The sequence below is a fragment of the Ursus maritimus genome, unplaced genomic scaffold (genome assembly GCF_017311325.1).
Source record: "Ursus maritimus isolate PB19 unplaced genomic scaffold, ASM1731132v1 scaffold_5, whole genome shotgun sequence".
NCBI lineage: Eukaryota > Metazoa > Chordata > Mammalia > Carnivora > Ursidae > Ursus > Ursus maritimus.
In genome coordinates, this window is record NW_024426663.1 from 49,317,647 (window position 1) to 49,340,212 (window position 22,566).

The 22,566-nt window shown below is 37.2% G+C and overlaps 1 long non-coding RNA gene across 1 annotated transcript in view; it reads left to right on the plus strand.

Annotated features, from left to right (window-relative positions):
• LOC103663702 overlaps positions 1-22,566 on the plus strand; it is a 312,394-nt gene that overhangs the window by 187,712 nt on the left and 102,116 nt on the right. The gene's annotated exons all lie outside the window — the stretch shown is intronic.

Below are 22,566 nucleotides of genomic sequence, written 5' to 3' on the forward strand. Positions count from 1 at the left end.
TTCTCATCAACAGTGTATAAGGGTTCTCTTTTCACCACACTCTCCTCAGCTCTGTTTTCTTCATGATAACCATTTTAATAGGTGTGAGGTGATACCTCATTTTGGTTTTAGTTTGCATTTCCCTGATTGTGGTGTCAAATATCTTTTCAGGAGTCCGTTGGCCATTTGAAGTCCTCTTGGAAGAAATGTGTATTTAGTTCTTCCCGTTTTTAAATGAGATTTTGTTGTTATTGAGTTGATGGCGTTATTTATATATTTTGGATATAAATCCTCGATCGGATATTTGGTTTGCATAAATTTTCTCCTGTAGGTTGTCTTTTCATTTTGTTAGTTGCTTCTTTTGCTGTGTAGAAGCTATTGAGTTTGATGTAATCCTGTTTGTTGATTTCTTTCTTTTGTTGTTTATGCTTTTGGCATCATGCCCCCACCCCCTAATATGGTCAAGATCAATATTAATGAGCTCTTCCTACTGTTTTCTTATAGGAGTTTTATGTTAGCAGATCTTCTGTTTAAGTATCTGATTTATTTTATTTTATTTTTATTTATTTATTTTTTTAAAGATTTTATTTATTTATTTGACAGGGATAGAGACAGCCAGCGAGAGAGGGAACACAAGCAGGGGGAGTGGGAGAGGAAGAAGCAGGCTCATAGCGGAGGAGCCCGATGTGGGGCTCGATCCCACAATGCCGGGATCACGCCCTGAGCCGAAGGCAGATGCTTAACCGCTGTGCCACCCAGGCGCCCCAGTATCTGATTTATTTTAAGTTAATTTTTGTCAGTAGTGTGAGATAGGGGTCCAATTTCATTGTTCTTCATGTGTTTCTCCAGTTTTCCCAGCACCATTTGTTGAACAGACAATCCTTTTCTCATTGGGTATTCTTGGCTCTCTTGTCAAGCATTAGTTGACCATATATGCTGCAGTTTAATTCTGGCCTTTCTATTCTCCTTTGGTCATCATGTCTATTTTTGTGCCTGTACCACACTGTTTGTATTACTACAGCTTTGTAGTATTGTTTCAAAGCCAATGTGCAATACTTCTGGCTACCCCACACTCCACCCCAGGATTGCTTTGGCTACTTGAGTCTTTTGTAGTTCCATACAAATTTTAGAATTGTTTCTCCTCTTTCTGTGAAGAAGGCCTTTGGTATTTTGATGGAGATTGTGTTGAATCTGAAAACGGCTTTGGGTAGTTTGGTCATTTTAACAGTGTTAATTCTTTTGAGTCATGAGCACAGGATGTCTTTCCATTTGTTTGTGTTTTCTTCAACTTCTTTCAGCAAAGTTTAGTTTTCATCATACAGGCTTTTTACTTCTTTGGTTAAACTTTCTCCTAAATATTTTGTTGTTTTTGATGCTATTGTGAATGAGATAATTCTCCTATTTCTTTTTCAGATGCTTCACCATTACTAGGAGGGAATGCAATTGATTTCTGTATATTGATTTTGTATCTTGCCACTTTACTGAAATCATTGACTAATTCCAACAATTTTTTGACATTTTCTTGGAATTTTCTGTATATAGTGACATATCATCAGCAAGTTATGACACTTGTACTTCTTGCTTTCCAATTTAGATGCCTTTTATTTCTTTGTCCTGTCTAATTGCTGCAGCCAGGACTTCCAGTGCTATATTGAGTAGGAGTGTTGAGAGGGGCTTCTTTGCCTTATTTCTGATCTTAGAGGAAACATTTTCAATTTTTCTCCATTAACCTTAGCTGTAGGTTTGTTATGTACAGCCTTTATTATGTTATGTTCCTTGTATACCCAGTCTGTTTAGAGTTTTTTCATGAGAGGCTATTGTATTTTGTTAAATGTTTTCCTGCATCTATTGAGATGATCATGTGATTCTTTTGTTTTATTGATATGATGTATTACATTAGTTGATATGTGGATATTGAGCCATTTTTGCATCACAGAAATAAGTCCCATCTGGTTATGGTGTATGATCCTTTTACTATGTTCTTGAATTCAGTTTGCTAATATTTTGTTGAAAATTTTTGCATTTATAATCATCAGAGATGTTGGTCTATAGTTTTCTTGTGCTGTCCTTATGCATTTTGATACCAAAATAACACAGGCATCATAGAATGAGTTTGGAAGTATTCACTCATGTTCAATACTTTAGAAGAGTTGAGGAGGATTGATTTTTTTTTAATTTTAGTGAACATACAGTGCAATATTTGTTTCTGGAGTAGAATTCAGTGATTCATCACCCATGTTAATTCCTTATTAAATGTTGGGTAGAATTCTCCAGTGAAGCCATTAGGTTGTGGAGATTTCTGTGTTGGGAGTTTCTTAATTATTGTCTGAATCTTTTTTTACTTGTTATTGATCTGTTCAGATTTTCTATTTCCTCCTGAATCAGTCTTGGTAGGTGTGTGTTTCCACAGCTATGTCCATTTCTTGCATGCCATGTAATTTGTTGGCATATAATTGTTCATAGTAGTCCCTTATGGTTATTCTGTCGTATCAGTTCTAATGTGTCCTCTTTCATTTCTAATTTTAAGTCTTTTTATCATAGTCTAGTTAAAGATATTTCAGTTTTGTTTATCTTTTCAAAGAACCAGCTCTGAGTTTCATTGATCATTCCTATTGTTTTTCTGGTCTCTATTTCATTTATTTCCTTTAGGTCCTTATTATTTTCTTCTTTGTGCTAACTCTGGGCTTCATTTGTTCTTTTTTTCCTGATACCTTGAGGTATAAACATAGGTTGTTGATCTGAGATATTTCTAATTTCTTAATATATATGTTTATTGCTATAACTTTCCTCTCAGAACTGTTTTTGATGCATCCCTTAATGTTTGATATGTTGTATTTTCATTTTCAAGACATTGTTTCAAGATATTTTTCTTATTTCCCTTTTGATATTTTTGACCCAATGGTCATTTAGAAGTGTGTTGTTTAGTTCCCACATATCTGTAGATCTTTACTCTTTTTGCTGATAACTAGTTTTATGCCCTGTGTTCAAAGAAGTTAGTTGGTTTTCAGTCTTCTTAAAGTTCCTAAGATTTGTATTGTGGCCTCTCATACGATCTGTCCTGGAGAATGTTCCATGTGCATTTGAAAAGAATGTGTATTCTGCTGCTGTTGGATGGAATGTTCTGTGTATGTTTATTAAATAAATTTGTTGTAAAGTATGGTTCAGTCTAAATGATTCCTTGTTGATTTTCTATCTGGACAGTTTATGCATTACAGATAGTGGAATATTAAGTCCCTTACAGTTACTGTATTGTTGTCTCTTTCTCCCTTAGGATCTGTTTTTAATTGCTTAATTTATGTTGGTGCTGAGCTGTTAGCAGCATATGCATTTATACTTGTTATATCTTCTTCATGTATTTAGCCCTTCATCATTATATTATGACCTTTTTTGTTTCTTATTATTCTTTTTGTCTTCAAGTCTGTTTCGTCTGATGTAAGTATGGCTACACTCACCTTCATTCATGGCTACACTACATTCATTTCTTGGAATATCATCTTCCATCATTTGACTTTGAGCCCATGTATGTCTTTAATGCTCAGATGAGTTTCCTGTAGATAGGATAGAGTTGGGTCTTGGTTTTTATTCACGCAGTCACTGTGCCTTTTGATGGGTGAGTTCATTCCATTTACGGTTAGGGTGATTATTGATCTGTAAAGCTTTACTAATGCCATTTTATCTTTTGCCATTTGGTTATTTTGTTTCTCCATTGTTTCTTTTTCCTTCTGTTTGCACCTTTGTAAATTGATGATTTTCCATGGTCATTTGCTCACTTTTTTAAAAAAAATATTTTATGTCTCTGCTGTACATAAAAATATTTTATGTAGATTTCTGCTTTGTGGTTGTCATGTTTTCATAAAGCATTTCAAAGATAAAATGGTCCTTTTTATGCTGATAGAAATTTACCTTTATTCACCTATAAAGTTCCATCTTTTTTTCTTCCCCTCTTACATTTTTGATGTCACGAATTATCTGTTTTTATGCATGATTTTGTTACCAAGTTGTAGTAGCATCGGTTATTTTTAATACTCTTTTCCTGTAGCCTTTATGCTATAATTAAGAGTTTAATATACTATTCTAAAAAAGAGTTGAAGTATTCTAAATCTGACTCTCACCTTAATCAGAGTTTTGTGTACTTTTGTGTTTTTGTTTCAGCTTGAAGAACTCCTTTCAACGTTTCTTGTAAGGCAGATCTAGGGTGGTGAACTCCCTCAGCTTTTGTTTGTCTGAGAAATCCTTTATTCTCTTTTATGTCTGAAGGATAATTTTGCCAGAAGGAAAAGTGACTGGCAGGTATTGTCTTTCAGTATTCGGAATATATATCCTCCACTCTCTCCTGGCCTGTAGAGTTTCTACTCATAAATCTACTGGGAAGTTAATGGGGGAGCTTTCATAGGTTACTATTTTTCCCCCCTTAGCTGCCTTTAAAATTCTTTCTTTATCACTGACTTTAGCCAGTTTTAATAAGTCTTAGAGGAGATCTTTTTACATTGAGATAATAAGGTGTTCTATTAGCTTCATACACTTGTATATCCGGTTCCTTCCCCAGGTTTGGAAAGTTCTCAGCTGTTAGTTCTTTAAATAAGTTCTCTGCTCCAGTGTTCCTTTCTGCTCCTTCTGGGATACTCATTGTTCTTTTGTTGGCTTTTCTAATGGAGTCAGACAGTTGTCATAAGGTTTCTTCACTTTCTAAAAATTTTAGTTCTCCTCTTCTACCTGAATCAATTCTATATCTGTATCCTCAAACTCATCAGTTTTCTCTTCCATACGATTTACTCTATTTCCAATGCATTCTCATGCATTCTTCATCTCATTTCCTGAGTTCTTCAGCTTCTGAATTTGTTAGGTTCATTTTTAGAATTTCAGTCTTTTTTGGTAGGGTATTTTTCTGCTCATTAATTTTTATCTTGAGATTCTGTTGCGTTTCTGAGTTTTCTCGTAGCTTGTTAGATTTCTTCATAACAGCTAATTTCAGTTATGTATTCATTAGATCAACAGTATTTCATGTCTTTGGGTTTGGTTGCTGGAATACTGTCATTTTCTATCTGTGATACCATATTACCATGATTTTTCATTATGTTGGATGAGAAGTGCCTCCGCCAATGCATTTGAAGAATTTAAATAAATTCTTATTTAAGCAAGGCTTTGTTTACTTTTATTCTTTAATTTTTTTTTTAATTTGAGTATAGTTGACAGACATTGTTACATTAGTTTCAGGTGTACAACATAGTGATTTCACCTCTTTATATGTTATGCTGTTCTCACCACAAGTGTAGCTACGATCCGTCACCATACAACACTATTAGACTATCATTGACTATATTCTCTATGCTGAGACTTTAATACCTGTGACTTCATTCCCTAACTCAAAGCTTGTGTCTCCCACTCCACCTCACTCCCTTTGTCCATCCCTCCACTCTCCTTTCCTCTGGCAGCCATCAATTTATTCTCTGTATTTATAGGTCTGATTCTGCTTTCCATTTGTTTACTCATTTGTTCTTCTAGCTTCTCCATATGAGTGAAATTGTATGGTATTTGTCTTTCTCAGTCTGAGTTATTTCACTTAGCGTAATACCCTCTGGGTCCATCCATGTTGTCATAAACGGCACAATCTCATTCTTTTCTATGGCTGCCTAATATTTCCGTGTGTGTGTGTGTGTGTGTGTGTGTGTACACACATGTACTACATCTTCGTTATCCATTTGTCTATTAATGGACTGTTAGGATGCTTCCGTATCTTGGCTATATTGTAAATGATGGTACAATACTTGTTTACTTTGATTTGAATAATTTAACAGGTTGATAGTAGCCTTCCTTTTGTTTTCTAGAACATGGCACTGTAACACAGGTTTTGGTTTCTCTTAAGGGAGATGACTGCCAGCTAAGATAGGGAGCCAGCACATTTTTAAAAAGTAAATAAAAAGGAAATGGACATGGTAGAGTGGGGTGGGTGTGTACTTAGCACTTGGTGCTTGAAGTGTTCTCCTGGTCCTACAGGGAGATCCTCAAGTTGGGCAGTGCCCAAGATCCTTGGGTGGTCCTCTTGCCTCTTGGAAAAGATGGCAAGAGACATTATCCTTTATTTCTCATTGTCTGCCTTTTTCTCTTTCCTTCCCTTCCCTAATTCACACAGTCTGTCCTGAGAGAGCAGCTTGTCCCTACAGCTGTGGTGCACACGGCCCACAGGGCAGACTCCTACGCACTCCTTCATGCTCCATCTCCCCTGCTGTAATGGTCATGCTGTCTCAGTGCCTCGCTGGCCACTGCTTTCTCTGTTGTCACTGCCTGTGCCCCAGCAGCTCCACTATTATTTCCCTCCTTCTGCTACCACCTCCAGGGGCCCGTCCACCTACTGCTAGATGCACAAATGGTTAAATCTCTTGGGTGTTCTATGTGCTGCACAGAGGCGCTTTTTTGCTATTGTTGTAATGGATGTTGGACTAGTTGTAAATCACAGGGGAGAGAAAAAAGGTATAAAGCACATCACCAAGAGGCTCACACCCTCTCTCAATTTTATTTTTTTGATACTCTACTGCACCTTGGTACTTGGGTAAACCATTTGACCTTTCTCAGATTTAAAACCATGAAATTAGCCAAGTAATATAATGCTGCAACTTTCTAGAGGGTGAGGGGAGGGAGAGGAACAAGATGAATATTTCTCTGCATAGCCAGGTTGTTGGCTAGCTAGCTTCTACTGAAGTGAAAAATACATCCTTCCTGCTACTCTTCCAAATTAACCCACCTTCTAACTTCTTGGCTGCCAATTCTGCCTCATAGGATTCCACACTAGCCATTGTAGTATGGCTGAGTGGAACAAAGAGGGTATTGTCTGAGAATAGATGCTGGAGAAGAGTTTGCCAAATTGTGCATTCTGAGGTGAGCAGGTTTTCACAAATGGAGTGTTAATCACGCTTCTCTGACACTATCAATTATAGGAAGCAGACCAAGAATAAACCTGCAAATAAGAAGATCCCTTTGTTCCTCTCTCAAATTAACAATGCAAGCATACTGGAAATGCAAAGAAAACAAATTTGCTGAAAGATAAACATCTCTAACAGAAAAAAAAAAACTTCACAGAATATATTCGATAATCAAAACAAACTTTTTTTTTGTTTATTGGATGAGTATTTAGCAGAAATGCTTTTAATTATATATTGCATTAATTTCTTGTAATTTTAGGTATGTTTCATGGTATTACCTAGAACCTTGCTACCTGAAGTGTGGTTCTGTAGGCTGGTAACATTGGAATTACTTGAGAGCTTGTCAAAAATGCAGAGTCCTTGGCCCTTTCTCAAAGCTATCAAGTCAGAATCTCCATGTTATTCAGAAGATTTCTATGTACATAAAGTGTGAAAAACACTACTCTAGAACATGAGGTTCTAGAAAGCAAGCGCTTCATAATTTTCTGTGTTCTTCCATTTCATCTAGCACTTGGGTTTACAGGAGTCACACATGGTGGGCTGCACGAAGTATGACACTTCCTTTATCAGACTGTATGATTCAGAACATGGTAGCTTTCTGTGGAATTTGGGTTATTGCTTAGGGAAGTCCATGTGGTAGGGAAAATACCATGTGTTCATCAGCAACTAGTGTCTAAAAACCACACTTGCCAGCCACCTTTGCAAAGATCAAGGCCATGCATGGCCCAAGTACTGACAAGTGGGGTAGATCAAAAGATGGAAAGCATGGCCATAAGAGTTCTGATGCAACCCTCAGCATTGACTACATAATTTTTGGGGTCCAGTGCAAAATGAAAATGTGAAGCCTTTGTTAAAAAATGATGAATTTCAAGACAGCAACAGTAAAGCGTTAAACCAAATATAAGCCCCTCTAAGCGTGGAACGGGTTGGGTGGGTAGGAGGCTGTGCTACTGCATTTGCATGCTGTGAAGCAGCCCTGGCAACATTCTAGCCCCTCTCTTCTCTGGCCAACTTCTGAAGCCGTGTGTGAGACTGTGCCATTATAAAACCTCGGAGTCTCTTTTAGCTTATGTCCCTGAGAAACCAAGGCGAGCAGAGCCCCTGCCAACACTGTTTAGACATATAGTGAATGAGAAATAAACTTTTGTTTCTAAAAGCCACTGAGATTTCAGAGTTAATGTGTTAATGCCTCATAGATCTAGCCCATTTTGACTTATTCATCTGAGTTGTTCCCAATCACAGATGAATGAAATTGAGAGGAAGAGGTTAGAACTTACCTGAGAGACTGCCGGCAGTGAGGTAGGAAGGGTTGGCATGGAGATCAGAGCTGGAATATTTAGGCTTGTAATAGAAGCGTATTCAAAGGAGGATTAGAACATTTATTTAGAGAGAGTTTGGGGAAAAGAGACAGGGAGAAGAAAGGAGATGTCACCTTCCTCTTTTCTTAGTTAATATGAAGGAAAAGGTGCTGGGTAGCCATGGAGAGTGTTATAAAAATTTTTAAAGATGTATTTTGAAATAAATACTATTGGAAACCACCTAGGAGACAGGGATGAATGAGGGAATAGGTGTCGGAAAAAACAAGATGAGTGTAGCCTTTGGGTGGGGTCAAGAAATCTGACTGATGGAGCTAGAGGGAACAGAAGGAAGAGGTGGCCAAATATCATGAACAAAAAGGTAGTTTGAGTTAAATTTTACCGAATATATATCACCTCAGTATTTCAGCATTCACCGATCCATTACTGTAAATTGTGATCATTTTCACAGTTTCAGACAGGTCCGTGGAACCAAACATGGTGATTGTCACTTGGGTGTGGGCGTCTGGCCACTCAAAAAAGCCTCCCAAAGTTGCACTTTCTTTGATAAAGTTGCCACGGTGTGGATTATTGTTATCCCTCCAAACTGAGGTTGCTGTTATAAGGAAAAATATAAACATCAAGCAGACTAGGATACAGTCATCTCANTCCTGCTCTCTACCTAAACTGCGTAGGAAGCCATTTAAAACTGGATTTCTAATTGGTTAAATTGCCCCCAAAGAAATAATGACATTTACAAACACCTTTTCAATGCTGTGTGTCAGGCACTCTTCTAAATGCTTTATGTGAGTTCCTGGGCCCTACTCCATCCTCCAGTCCCAGCAACCCCAAAAGTAAGATTCTATTAGCTCCATTTTTTCAGATGTGTGTGCAGAGAGAGACTGAGGAACTTACTCAAGGTCATGTAAGTAGTGAGAGGTTGAGCTGTGATCTGAACTGTTTGTCCATCCTGTGATGTTGGGGTTATGAGAAGCCATGTGATACTATATCTTTGTCAAAATGTTAGTGCTCCGGTTGGCTGGCCAGCCTCACCTTTCCCTGGAGGGAAGCTACGAGGGTAGCCATTTTTCAAAAAGCTTGCTTGAAGAGGCAAGAGCATCGTCACTGGAGTCACATTTCTTGGAGTCACATCCTTACTTCAAGCTCTTATGTAATTTGTACAAATTACTCAACCTTTTTTTTTTTTTTTTGGTCCCCTAAGCTGCAAAACGTGGAGCTCATGGTGTAGTTGTAAAGCTTAAGTGATAAAGGAAGACTGAGCACAGTACTTGGCCTGTTAAGAATTCAATCAATATAACCTACTGTTGCCAGTGAGCATAGAACCGGATCAGAGATAATTCTTGCTTATTTTATTAGGCCGATGTCATATCATTGTCAGCACACCTTTAAACACTCATTGCATCTGGTTCCCAGAGTTGCAGGGGCTCCCTTCTGTCAGAAGGGCAAAGTTCTAATTGTTTAGTAATCTTCCTGCTGCAGTCTTGCACCATTTTTTTCCCCTGTCCTTCACAGGCTCTTCCCCAACATGATGCTTCGGTCCGATACCTCACCCAAGCCTCTGGGCCTTTGCTCATGTCATTTCTTTTGTTCATCCTTCAGATCTAGTTTGGATGTCACCTTCCCATGAACTCTGCTTGGAACACCCTGTTCTGCAGTAATGCCCTTTCTCTTCTGAGCTTCAAGAATATCAATCTCTGCTAATATTCCTTGTGTGTATTAATTCTTAACCAGTATTTTCTCAATGTTTGCTTACAAATGCGTAGGAGAGAGAAAGCCTGTAAGCATTAAATACTACATGTTAATGCAGCTGATTAAGCTTGATTATTGACATGAGCACTTTGCGGTAGGCATATTTTAATATGTCTAAAGATAAGAACAATTTCTTATGATCTAGTTTTATATACAAAAGTGCTCTCAGACTCTTAACTCATCCCTGCAGCTTAAGACATTTCTGAGGCCTGTTCCATCCTCTAAGTAGAGTCAGGGATGGAGTAGGGCCCAGGAAATGTCTTTTCTGCCCCTTAATTTAGATTAAAAAAAAAAAAATCAGTGACCTCAAAATATCCCTGTGGTCAACATGGCTTTGTGAGATGTGTAAGCTTTGTAAAAATGACATGTGCCTTTCAGAAAGCGTTTGCATCCTAGTTGTATCCTTAGTTGCCATCTATTTTCTAACTCCCTATAGAAGCTTTGTTTCAGAGCCCACTACGTGTTAAGGCTCAATTAGGAGTCCCGAAACTATTAAATGCTCAATAAATGTTGGCTGAAAAAAATACATTGTCTTAGATAAAGGAATACCTTTCAACTCCTTAATTAAGAATATCTGTATCTACATAGCTATTCTTTCTATCTGTATCTCCCTCCCTACCTACTATCTGCTCATTTCTCTACGTAGATAAGCAGATACATAGATCTCCATAGTGACAGAATCATTAGGATTAACTTGCGAGAACACTCTTGAATCCGTGTGATTGCAGTACCCTGCATATAGTTAGAAGAAATTCAACTTGGAATTATAATGTGTGAAAACTGAGAAGTAAGCAATAAAAAATCTCTTAAAAAATATCGCATTACAAAAAAGGAAGGCAAAGTGACCATTGCAGCAGGGGAGATTGATGATTCTTTGCACAGCTTAAATCTTTGTCGATTAGTACATCTATTTTCCTCCTAGAGATATGTTTGTTAGCACTAAATCATGGACCCATCCATACGGACAGGATATATATGTACATATCCTAGAACTGCTGGGCATTCGGGTTCTGCGCTCGTCTCCAAGAATAATGGCTAAGATAGGTAGGGGGCCATCAGTCATCTTGAGGCAGCTGGTGCCCTGTCTCAGCCTGATAATGGCTCATGTCTCTTTGGTAGACTAGTTACTGGTGGCCTTTATGAGAGTTTATTACTGCCTTCCCCCTTTAAAAGACCTGTCTTTCACTGTGCTGAACTTCTCGCTTTAATTAGGCTGAGCACACACAGAGAGTGCTAGAGCAAGGAACAATTAAGGGAAATTATGTGTTAAACACCCGGTCTTTAGGATATGGACCTCAGCCCACCCCTGCCAGGAGGCCTGCTAAGGGAACATGCATAGGTACTCTGGTCAAGCTGCTTTCTCACAGTTTTGGACAAAAATGCCAAAAGCAAGTGGGATCTAAGCAAATCTCCCCCACTTTCTTGCCCTGATGGTCCTACTGGTTCTGATGGTTTTGGTCTGACAACTCAGGTTCTTTGCTGAGGACACATGGGCTACTGTTGGGTACAACCAACAGGTCATCTCTCATCTCAACCACAGTGTTCTACCCGGAACTGAAATGACCTGTGGACTCATCCTCAAACTGCCGTATTCCAAATGGAGCTAATATGCGCTTTTGGTGGGTGTGGGTGGAAGTCAGTTGATGAGGCATGTCACACAAAGAGGACTAGTAGAGAGAGATAGGATATTCCATTTCATGGGCTTCTAGGCTAGGTGGAGTGGGTCAGGTTTGACATGTTAGGGGTGAGATCATAGTGGTATTCTTATTTTGCCCTGAGTGGCAGAGCATCTTTATTAAGAATATCAGACTCAGTATAAGTCTCTTCTTAAATTCACCTGGCTCTGTCCACCTATGGATTTTAGCTGCTTGTGCCAAAGAGAGACAGGCCACCAGCTATGTATGCTTCTTTCAGGGTGAGGCGTGGCTGTGGCCTGGCCTCCATTGTACCTGCAGCAGAGGGAGGTCTGGAGGCTCCAGCATCCAGGACTGTCCCAAAAGACCTAGGAGGCTATAGCTTCTCACATTGCTTCAGTCAGGTCAGGCATCATGCCTTAGGCCATAAGATCTAGATTCCCTTGCAGCAGCCTGGAAGATGTAAGCACCAGAAGATAAATAACAGGGATAAAGGAAAATTAATGCTCTGTCAAAATTTTGACCAGGTCCACTGTTACCAATTGCAGGGTTTGGGAAATCTACTAAGACTATGTGTCCAAATATGTAAAAGTTACATAGCAGATTAACCAGTTGTAAAATTAAAAATAAGTTATAGCACACTATTTTATACCGCTCACAAAAATTCACTTGAAATTGATTAAAGACTTAAGTGTAAGACCTGAAACCATGAAACTTGTTGATGTGGGTTTGGTAATGATTTTTTGGACATGACACCTTAAGGCACAAGCAACAAAATAAAAACAAGTGGGACTACATCATACTAAAAGGCTTCTGCCTGACAAACCATCAGCAAGGTGAAAAGACAACCTACAGAATGGGAAAAAAATGTTTGCAGACCCCATATCTGATAATATGGTTAAACCCAAAATATGTGAAGAAGTCATTCAACTTAACACCATAACAACAAATAAGCCAATTAAAATGCACTAAACCTGAATTTTCCCCCAAAAGACAAATGATATATGAATGGCCAATAGGAACATAAAAAATTACTTAACTTCACTAGTCTTTAGTAAAATGCAAATCAAAACCACCATGAGATATCACCTCATGCCTGTTAGAATGGCCATGATCAAAAAGACAAGAGATAATAAACTTTGGCTAAGATTTAGAGAAAGAGAAAGGGAACCCTCATCATACACTCTTGGTGGAATTATAAACTGGTATAGCTACAATGGAAATTTCCTTAAGAAAATCAATGTAAAACTACCATATGATCCAGTAATTCTACTTCTGAGTATACATCCAAAGAAAATGAAAACAGTAGCTTGAAAAAATATGTGTACCCTCATGTTTGTAATTTGAGATATGGAAACAACCTAAGGGCCCATCAATGGATGAATGGACAAAGATACCATTGTGGTATCTGTGTACACAATGGAATATTGTTCAGCCATAAAAAAATTAGGAAATCCTATCATTTCTGACAACATGGATGGAATTTGAGGACATCATGCTAAGTGAAATAAGACAAAGACACATACTATATGATCTCACATGTAGACTCTAAAATAAAAACAAATTATCAGATTTGTGGTGGGGAATGAGGAAAGAGAATTGGAGGAAGATGGGCAAAAGATGGAATCTTGTAGTTATAAGATAAATAAGTGCTAGGAATGTAATGTACCACGTAATGACTATAACCCTAAGTGTTCTTATCACAAGGCAAATAATTATTTTTCTTTTTCTTGTATCTATGTAAGATGTATGGTAACTAAACTTATAGCAGCAATCATTTCACCATATCTATAGATCAAACCATTGTGCCTTGTACCTTAAACTTACACAGTGATATATGCCAGTTATATCTCAATAGAACTGAAAAAAAAAACGTCTCCTGCCTTTATAGGCATACGTTTATGATAAGATTGAAAAAAATGAGTCAAGCTGTTTTACTTATGTGAATTAACACTGATAAAATACCAAAACGCTGAATACAAGAACTATGACACATACCTTGGTATTTTGTTGTTGGACTAGTGATGTTTAGTGGAGTATTAAAAATCATGATATATAGGTAATTTATAAATTACTGTTTTTGCCTTATTTCAGCAAAACCTAATTATTGTAATCAAGATTTTCATATAAGTTGGGTTGAACTGATGCTAGTGCTTTAAAAGATTAAAAAATAAGATAGACACAATTGTATACAACTTGAACGTATTTTATCAAAAAGTAAATAAAATAGATGTAAAATATAATTATTTTCCACTTGTTTTCAAAGTTATTTTCTTTGAAATAAATAATATAAATTTTATATTTTTTGTTAAAGTTAAAAGCAAAATACAAATTAATATCAAATAATAAATTTACTTAAGTCTTAAAATATTTAAAATTGATTAATTTTTTTATTTTTAAAAATCATTTTTTATTCAAATATAATTAAACTACAGTGTTAGGTTAGTTTCAGGTGTAAAATATAGTGATTCAACAATTCTTTACATTACTCAGTGCTCATCTGATAAGTGTACTCTTCACCCTCTTCACCTATTTCACCCATCCCCCCCACCCATCTCCCTTCTGGCAACAGTTTGTTCTCTGTATCATTACATGTTTTTATTAAACAAAACTACTTTCTTTTTTTCTTTTTTTCTTTTTTTCCAAGATTCTATTCATTAGAGAGAGAGAGTGAGTGAGTGAGAGAGCACAAGCTGGAGGTGGGGCAGAGGGAGAGGGAGAAGTAGGCTCCCCACTGAGCAGGGAACAAAAGGATGCAGGGCTTGATCCCAGGACCGTGGGGTCATGACCTGAGATGAAGGCAGATGCTTAACCAAGACATGCAGATGCCCCTTAACAAAACTATTTTCTTTCTTTCTCTCTTTTTTTATTACGTTCAGTTAGCCAACATATAGTACATAATTAGTTTTTGATGCAGTGTTCAACAATTCATTAGTTGCGTATAACACCCAGTGCTCATGACAACACATGCCCTTCTTAATACATCGCCCCGTTACCCCATCCTCCCATCCCCCGCTCTTCTGTAAACTGAGGATAACAAAACTATTTTCAGTGGAAGTGTTCGTACTTTATCTCGTTGCCAATGTAAACAATCAGCTACACATTTCACATGTTATATTTAGATCTACATATAGTTTGCACAAATTTAAAAGTAATATTGTTCACTACTCCAAAATATCTTTTAACTACCGTGTGTTGCTCTTAAAAGTACTGCATTAGTTTTGGGGTACTTACAGAATGTAGCATAGGTACCAAAAGAACATGGATGTTTAGCACGTCCAGGAAACAGTACTTTGTCATGCAAGAGTCCATTCCACTCTTGAGGTCTGAGAAGAATGGTTCATTACATTCTCTGACATAAGTGTGTCCACTGGTCACATCATGTCATGCTCTGCATTGTATCCATCTTTGCATCAGCCATGGCCTACCATGGGCCTCTGCATAAGAATGATACACAGGGTAAGACATGTGGAGAAGTATTTCCCTGGGGCCTGTGCAGTGTCAACTCCTAGAGCAACTGTTAAGGGCCCAGGGTTGCTCTATGCCAGGGCTGAGTGACAGAGGTGCCCATGTGTTTTACAATAAATTATTTTTGTGGGTGTGAGTGCTTATGCTTGGCAAGCCCTTTAACAAAATAGAACCCAAGGCCAGGGGGCTCTCTTACCTTGACCAATGGAAGGCAAGGGAAGAGAATGAGCCCACAGATAGATACCTTTCCTCTTTCCCAATGTTGGACTATTCTGCTGAGTAGTGGTTATACGTGAACTCTCTGCAAGTGGCTAATTATGTGTTCATTATTGTACATCTTCCTTAGCTGTGTCTGATACCCCCTAGTCTAAAGATCCCTTGTTTTTCCCCCTCCAGAGAACTATTATGCAATCTTTGGTTAGGGTAGAAAGGGCAGGCGTCTGGAAATGCAGAGTTGGACCTTTGAACCGGTAGTTACGTCTGTAGCAGCACCTTCACTTCTACTTGCAGAGGTCCCTGGTGCCACCATTTTCTGAATCTTCGGTGGAGTCTACATTGCGGATTGGTTTGCTTTTCTGTTTTTCCTACTGCCAGCTTATTCACATTTGCATATCTATTAATTCACTTGCTACTCTATTCTTTTGCTTTCCACCTTTTAAAAGTTTGTTCCTACCACCTCTTGTATTATTCTCTATGTCTTAGAGACCTGGACCATTATTTAGGTCTATGTCTATGCTGTAAAAATCCCTTTACTATCATTTTCAGTGAAGTTTCCAAACATAGTAGAAATAGTTGAACGTATTCAATCTGCCATCATTCATGACAGTGTAGTTTATCATAGTTACAAGTCAGGAAAATCCTATGTGTCCTCAGTAGAAGATGAATTAATGATTAGTACTTCCATATTCATTTATTCACTCAACAAATGCTTTCTGAATCTCTGTGATGCCTCTACTGTGTCAAGTGTTGTAGTATATTACATACCTTTAATGCATTGAAGGTTTTGCTTATAAAACTTTTCCGGTGATAGAAATATAAAGTCACTGTAATATTAATTTAAGAAGCAGAATAAAGCATATACACACTTTATGACTTAAGCTGTGAAAAACTAGGTAATGTGAGGGGCGCCTGGGTGGCACAGTGGTTAAGCTTCTGCCTTCGGCTCAGGGCGTGATCCTGGCGTTATGGGATCGAGCCCCACATCAGGCTCCTCTGCTATGAGCCTGCTTCTTCCTCTCCCACTCCCCCTGCTTGTGTTCCCTCTCTCGCTGGCTGTCTCTCTCTGTCAAATAAATAAATAAATTCTTTAAAAACAAAAAACAAAACAAAAAAAAAACTAGGTAATGTGTAACTTTACTAAAAATTAAGATTCTTAAGGCTCTTAAAACACATGACCAAATTTTTTCTAAAATGGGTTGTCCAACTAACATGCAGTGGTAAGTGATAGTGCCAAAGGTGATTTCTTTCAATGCAAATGAGATGAATAATACTAAATAAACAACTTGTTAATCCAATTCCAGAACTTCATCCTGATAATTTTCCCCTTTTCTATTACAATGGAGGGAGAAATGTGTCCCATGATGGCAGACTTTGACCCCACAGAACACGAATCTTTAAGTGGGAGTGACTCAGTGAACAGAGCATAGTTTTGGTGTTTGGAAGTATAAGGCTTCAATCTCAGCACTGATGTAACTTTAATATTGAGAAAATAGAGCAGTGCTGTATATCGGAAAGGCTGTATGTTTTGGAGTCACCGTTACATGGGTTAAATTCTGGGCTCTGTTACTTAATACTTGTATTAACTTGAGCAAATTAATCAAACGGAGTCTCAGTTTTGTTAGCTCTGTAACGGGATTTATTAATCTCATTTCAAAATTTTGCCATAAAGATGGACAGAAATAAAGTATTTAACTTGTCTAGCATAGTCAGCATGCAAACGAGATGGATGCATACAGGGAAAAAGTATTAAAATATTAAGAGCGCGTGTCTCTGGAAAGCGAGGTTATGAGTAATTTTTTTGTGTGATTTTGGACAAGTTATTTACCTTTCACAGCTTTAATTTCTTAACTAAGCAAGGTGACTATTAATAATAGTTCTTTCATAGGGATGTTATGAGAATTTGATTCATAAAATTTTGAAAATAAAACACTAGGACACTTGACATTATTAAGTGCTCATGTAGTAAGAGTTTGACCTGTAGTAAGTGCTCAATACATGTTGGCCATCATGTGTTCTTTTTATTTCTTTTGTTCTTTTTGCTTTATTTTGCCAGTATTCTACAAGTAATGTACTTTATTTTCTTAATCAGAAAAAAAAAAACATTAACTTCATTGTTTTCAGAAAAAATGTCCCTTTACCTGCTTATTTCCAAATAGAAGCCAAATTAGGAAGGTGAAAATGAAGCAGCATATCAGTGGCTCCAATTCCATCACACCCTGATGATAGTCAATGAGCGTAATTATGTAGCCCCCACAGAGGCATCATGAGTGCTAGAGAAGAAATAAAAAGACATGGAATGGTGATGGTCATTTCCAATGGACTCCCTTGTCCCTGAATCCGTCTTTGGGGTTTTAGCGGACAACCATTATCATGAAATGGAGCCTTTATAATTGTAACAATAAAGTCATCTCTTCAACTTGGTGCTGTCATACTTTTTATAATCAGTAGAAATTCGTTTAATCTAGTTAATTAAATATTGGTGAACCCAGAGTGAATTCTATTAATTAATGTCTCTGTGTAAAGACATACCAGACCACACAGTGCTTTCCATCAAGCTCACAGATGGCTGCCCAATTGTAGCTGTCACTTTGTTCATGTTGCTGGGGAGACAAAGAAAGAAAAATAAAGTAAACCTGTGATTCCCATCCCAGGGTCTACAGATGTGATCTCAGGGATCCATGAATTAATTCACTATAAGAATTTAAAGTTGCTTACTTTTATTTGATAATATAAAAGCAATGTAAGATTCCAAATGTTCTGAATGATGACCTTAAATGAAGCATTGCCGCACAATTCAAGGGTCCCTATTTCTGTCTGCGCTTGCAATTACATCAGGGTTATGTGGTTACCTAAAGGTGCTAGTGTTGATTTCACCATTTCTGTTAGGTAAGTCTCGGAAACAACCCTCAAGCACCGCCTCTCAACCAAAATGTAGCTAATACTGTATTTATCTCCAACTCTTTGAGAGGCTTTACCAGTATTAGTTAATTCTGATGTCTTCAGGATTTATATTACTGTTGTCCAGTTCCGAAGCTCGGGAAGGTAAAGTAACTCTTCTGGTCGACATTACTAGTTGTGATAGAACTGCGGTTTAAATCTATAGCTTTGTTGTTCCAAGACTGAGATATTCCCGATGTTGCCTGTGTAAGCTAGAGCTTAGAAAGTCAGATAGGGGAGAGGCACGTGCACTGTGTTCACAAAATGCCAGGGTCCTAATCATGTTGAAGCCCAAGATTACGACAGTGGCTTTACACTAGGCTCAAGTGAATAAACAAGAACAAGCCCGTGATCAGCTTGAGGAAATAACTAATTGATTAGATGTCATTAGCAACATCTTGGCCTTCAGGACCTCTACTTTGAAAGGAGGGATCTGTGAATACAGAGTTATTCACATATTCACATAGTTCCTAAATATATTCAGAAAAATACTTTGTAGGTTCTTTTTTTAAGTTTTTAAATTTTAAGGATATTTATTTATTTGACAGAAAGAGAGAGAGACAGCCAGCGAGAAAGGGAACACAAGCAAGGGGAGTGGGAGAGGAAGAAGCAGGCTCCCAGGAGAGCAGGGAGCCTGATGGCGGGGCTCGATCCCAGGACCCTGGGATCACTCCCTGAGCCGAAGGCAGGCGCTTAACGACTGAGCCACCCAGGCGCCCCTGTAGTTTGTAGGTTCTTAGTCATTGAAACTTGTATCCAATTGTGCTTCATCTTCTTTTAACATTTTTTTTTTTTTACCAATTCGAAATAGTATTGGCTACCTGATTTTTGTGTAGCTCATGAATAGGCATTTAATGCACATGATAGTCTTTGCAACAGTCCTGAGGTAGATACAGATGAGGAAACTAAGGCTCATGGAACTGTGTTAATTTGCCCACAGTTATATAACTAGTAAGTGGCAGAGTCAGGATTTATAGTTGCTCCACTGCCATTTGCATCATATCATACTATGCACCATGTGCCAGGGATATTGATGTAAGACATGACATCAAATCCAAAGGTTCAATAATGTGGGATCACAGAAATAAATTATGGAAAATACTAATTCTGTGCAGTTCAGTCATAAAAAATGACATCTTGGAATGGTTGATTAGTAGGACAAATAATCATGATATAATGTTAACTGAAAAAACAACCAGGTTGTAGTATACTGTTAACAGTCACTGATAACTCACTTCAGTGTGGTGAGCACTGAATATATTTTTATCTCTAGGGCTAAATGGTCTCTAGAGCAGCACGTTCTGACAATGTAGATAGAATATAACTATTACAAGTTGGAGGGGAATGGGAAGGTATATGAAAAGTATGATAATTTTTGTAGTTTTATAGTTTTTAACTAGTATTTTAGTTATTATATATTCAAATCAGATCCTGTGGGAGAGATACAGGAATGAAATAATGTCAATATCAGAGTAGATAACAGTAGACAAGAAGCCCCCCAAAGGGGGGCACTGATGGTATTATATAAAGTAACAGTATAAAGGGTATTATTAGAATAAACATAATCACGCTTTCAAGAATGAAACTGAGAGATTGAATGGAGTGGAAAATAGATCCAAAGCTAATTGTATTGGTAGCTTGTATATGTTACTATGGTATTTTTAAAACACAGAGACCAAACAGATTTTATATATTAGTAAAGGTAAATGGTGTAACTCATCTATTAGAATTTAAAAATTCATATTGGTTAACAATACAAACTCCAGTCCTGTATGTATATTGACAGGTACCCTTAAAATGAAGATATTTAGAAAGGTCAAAAATAAAAGGATATTAAACTATATAGCAGACAGATGCAATGAAAGGAGAGCAAGGGTCAAAATCTGGATATCCAGAAAGATGAAATTTAAATGAAAAATTATTAAAAGAAGACGTACATGAATTAAGTTGAAGATTGGAAAATCCAGACTTTTGAAGACATAAATTGTCTTCAAGTTGATCTGTGCAATCAGTGCCATCTCAATAAAAATATCCATCTTACTTTTTGGTGGGAATTGGCAACCTGATTCTGAAATTATTTGAAAATGCAAACAACCTAGATTAACTTGGGAAAAAAAAAGACCAAGGTGGGGGGGAGAAAAAACAAAGTTAAGCAATTAAGTTTACCTGCTTTCAAGATGTATTGCAAAGCTAGAATAACCCAGAGAGTATGGTTTGGTGTACGGATATTCATGTCGGTAGTAGAATACAATCTAGAAAGTGATCCTCAAATATACAGGCAATTAATTTTGACAAAGATGTCAACGAAATTTAATGAGGGAAAAGACATCACTTTTCTACAAATGGCAATCAAATAATCTTGACTCCTACCTCACACTAGCCACAAAAGTAACTTGAGATGGATCATACATATAAACATAACGACTCAGAGTGCAAAGCTTCTAGAATTAAGCGTAGAAGATATTGTCGTGATCTTGAAGTAGGCAAAGATTTTTTAGAGAGGACCTGAAAGCATGAACCATAAAAGAAAGACTGATAAATTTAATCACAATCTAAAATTTTAACTCTTCAAAGGACACCACAAAGAAAATGAATAGGCAAAACCAGACTGACAGAAAATATTTGTTATATGTGTCGGATTCAGGAATCCTTAGAGGGTTACTACAAATATGGCAAAATATAAGATTTAATTACAGTACATGAATTTTATTGTGTTTTTATATTGCTGCACATAGCATTCTTTTAAGCTTGTAATTTAAGATAAAATATGAAAAATGTGTTATATATTTGATAATGTAAATATACTAAAGCAATAACAAAATTCGTAACCTATTAAATATATAACATAGTGAAATATATAACATTTAAACGTATACCATACTGTGCATATTTTTAAAGAACGATCCTCTCTGCTGTCATTGGGATTCTGGCCTCATGGAATTCATCCCTTAATGAGTGATGTTCTCTCTGATTCTAGGAATCTCTTGCACAACTTTTTCCTAAAAGTTTTTCTTGTCAGATGTCTTTTCTACTGTAAGCAATTACTAGTTCCTAGTTAATTTTTTTCCTAAGTCTCATAATTATCTCATTCTCCTTTTCTTAACAAAATATGGTTCTCAAATGGCATTATTTTTTCATTTTTTCATTCATTTAACAAATGTGGTTGGTCCTTCCATCAATTTGCCATGTGAACACAAATAAGTGTTTTCATTCTAAATCTCAGTTTTCACTTTGAAAAAATATGTGCTTATGTCTTATGATATCTAAAAATTCTTCCAGCTTTAAAATTCTATAGAACAGTAATTCCGTCATTTATTTCTATCTGACATACGTTATTTTTATTCACATCCTGGGTGTACTTCCTGCTCTGTACTCCATCACACTCAGACCATCACTTTAACAAACAACTTCTTTTCGTTCTTTTATATTTGTAGCAAAACAGACTTCACTTTAGCCATCATTTCCCAATGGGTCACTGAAAAACCATTCCATGATCAAATATGTTGGAGAAACACTACACTGTGGGTAGCATTGACTTTTAACTTCTCACCTCATTACAGTAAATTAGGTTACCATGCTCTTTCTTTCTTTTTTTTTCTTTTACCTAATTGCTAAGTTTGAGAATTGAGTTTTAATAATAAAATAATTGTAAAATAAGCTTGTCATCAGAGAAATTTAGAAATCACTTTTTTTGGAGGGCTGTATATGTAGATTTTAACTAAACACTCGTTTTCCATTTGTATAGTCTCCAGTTTGCTGTACTATATTCTGGGGTATCATGGAAGTTTCTACTTCAGTATGACGCATCAGGCAAAAGGATTGAGGCTGATCATAGCCAACAGCAACCAGCCCAGGATGGGCAACCAGTCCAGAAGCTAAGGAGATCAATATCGAAACTTCCAAGTAACTCATTCATAGCACAACATTTGGAAAGCTCAGATATATTTCCTGCTCTCATGGAATGAAAAACATATTTGTCGTTTGGACAGCAGACTGTTCAACATATCTGTCAAAAGAAAATTTATCCACCCAGGAACTTTCATTTTTAGGCTAGTACAGCTTAGTTGTCTCTTGAAGCAAAGATTTCACTCTTTTTTTTTTTTTTAAAGATTTTATTTATTTATTCGACAGAGATAGAGACAGCCAGTGAGAGAGGGAACACAAGCAGGGGGAGTGGGAGAGGAAGAAGCAGGCTCCCAGCGGAGGAGCCTGATGTGGGGCTCAATCCCATAACGCCGGGATCACGCCCTGAGCCGAAGGCAGACGCTTAACCGCTGTGCCACCCAGGCGCCCCAGCAAAGATTTCACTCTTAAGTTACCAGAGCTTTAGGGAAATGGGGCATTAAA